Here is a 2,523-nt window from a genome sequence, read left to right as displayed (position 1 = left end):
TTTTTATGAAGACACCTTATTTATAATTTGAAAGTGGGTTGAAACAGCTTGAATATCCTGTATTTTAACCATCTCCCTCTCAAAATATCTCTTCACCTTTTTATGAAGACACCTTATTTATAATTTGAAAGTGGGTTGAAACAGCTTGAATATCCTGTATTTTAACCATCTCCCTCTCAAAATATCTCTTCACCTTTTTATGAAGACACCTTATTTATAATTTGAAAGTGGGTTGAAACAGCTTGAATATCCTGTATTTTAACCATCTCCCTCTCAAAATGTCTCTTCACCTTTTTATGAAGACACCTTATTTATAATTTGAAAGTGGGTTGAAACAGCTTGAATATCCTGCATTTTAACAATCTGCCTCTCAAAATGTCTCTTCACCTTTTTATGAAGACACCTTATTTATAATTTGAAAGTGGGTTGAAACAGCTTGAATATCCTGTATTTTAACAATCTCCCTCTGAGCATTTTATCATCAATTAATCACCCCTGCCTGGGTCAGTTAATATATTTCTGTTTTTACATTGGAAATTTTCTATCTCAAAATTTTACTATGTACTTGTTCTTGCTGGCATGCTTTGTGAAAAAAAAATAAATATTCCCTGCTCAAATTTTAACTTTCGTCCAGAATTAATTTTATTTATTTATTTATTTATTCATTTTCTCAATTACTGAATGACAACTTTATTTTTCTTACACTTTTAAGGCTGAACCTTCATTTAAATTGAAAAGTATGGTAATTGTATTTACTCATTAAATATTATTAAAGTTTTCTAAAACACAACTTGAAAACATCCAGCATGCATGTTTAATATCAGTACAATAAATTCAAGATGAAGTACATGCTACATGCAGCAAAGCTAGATTACAAATTATCATAGTCGTGGTCGTCATCATCATCATCATCTTCATGTTTTCTTTTCAATGCATTTGATGATTCATTGGCAGTATTTTGTGATGACACCATATTAGTGGTAATAAGAATGTTTCTGGGCCCAATTAATGATGGATTAATGAGAACATTCTGAACTGCTGAAGTTGCAGGAATTGAAGATTTTACAGCTGGAGACTGCGATGTAGGCATCTGTACTGTAAACCTTTGTCCCGTGAGGGACATGGGAGTCCCCACTTTAGTTGAAACAGACATGGTCTGTGGGGTTGGTGTGCCTAGTGTGGGAGTACTTGGTCTGCTAGTAACCGAACCAACACTTAACCGTGGGACTGTTATTCTTCCTGCAGAAGTTGATGCCTTTTTCTGTAAAGATTTCAGCCTATAGTTTGGAGCTGTTAAGCAATACCTATCAGGTGGCAACCTAGGACCTGAATATGGCTTGATTAATGGCAAAGGCGTTTGATTTCTTTGCCTTGCGATATCTAATACAAATTTCTTGGGGGAGGAGAGGTGAAAGACTGGTCAGCGCGGCACCGGATTGCCAATCGCACAGCATCTGCATCAACGGTAGCTTTCTTAGCATGGCTTGAATCAATTTTTGCATCATCTAGAATTGTGGTCACATATCGGAAGGCAAACTCCAACATCTGATTTATAACTCTTGGCTCATATTCTGTAATCCCCATATCCTTCAGGATTTGTGCCATCATCTGTGCATCTTTCGGCATGCTCTTGGGAGAAGCCATCTTGCCAGACTCCATGATATCTGATGATCAGACTTCTCGAGCTAAATCACCCACATTAATGTATTTCAGTCCGGATTTTGATGCAAGTTCTTTGCCTAGTGTGGTTTTTCCAACCCCTGGTGTACCGGTGAGCAGGATGTTCGGAAGCAACATGGTCCTCACTGCGACTGCTCCGATCACCTCGCTCAAGCGCCCTTTGCGCTACGGGGAGGACCAGAATTAATTTTAATTTGTTTTTGCTGGCATTCTGCTGTGATAAAGAATATCCTCTGCCCCAAATTGAACTTTTATCCAAAATTAATTTTAGTTTATTAGTTAAAATGGTCAAGTTTTGAATCTCATTAAAATTTTTTTGTCTATCACTCTGGACTACTGGATTTTTTACATACAGTGTTTTAAGCTTTTATTGTTATGATTGGTTTTGGCAGATAAGAATATAGATTAACAAAAACATTCTTATTTCCCTGTTTACATTCTAAGCTCTTCCATATTTAGTCTCTATTTACCACATGTGGTAGATTGTATTTATTTCTTTGTTGATGTTATATGTTTTCTTTTTGTATTTGTGTGTATGTGTGTGCCTTTTGTTTGCTGTTTAGGAAGGGTTGTATAGCTCCTGTTTAACATTGCACTAAAAAGCTTTTGACATCACTAATCCCCTTTTAACTTGATACACTTCTACTATTTGGTTTATGAGTTTTAAATTACATCTTTCAATTTCAAAATTGTACCACTATGACAATCAAAGACATTATTTTCCTCTTCTCTAACCTCTTTACCTGCCATTTCTTATTTGTTATTTCAACCCAAACATAAAGTGACAGCCTTTGTGCCCCACCTGTCCCCACCTTGGTTTTTGGTTTAGATCTACAATTAAAT

At 35.7% G+C, this 2,523-nt stretch overlaps 1 pseudogene; it reads right to left on the bottom strand.

Annotated features, from left to right (window-relative positions):
• Positions 1-865: 865 nt before the first annotated feature.
• Positions 866-2,108, bottom strand: LOC135272654 (transcription initiation factor TFIID subunit 9-like; annotated as a pseudogene).
• Positions 2,109-2,523: the final 415 nt, after the last annotated feature.

Source organism: Aotus nancymaae, unplaced genomic scaffold (assembly GCF_030222135.1).
Source record: "Aotus nancymaae isolate 86718 unplaced genomic scaffold, 86718_ANA_hifiasm-v0.15.2.pri h1tg000122l, whole genome shotgun sequence".
NCBI lineage: Eukaryota > Metazoa > Chordata > Mammalia > Primates > Aotidae > Aotus > Aotus nancymaae.
The sequence above is the reverse complement of the archived record's forward strand: the minus strand, read 5'-3'. Positions and strand labels throughout refer to the sequence as shown.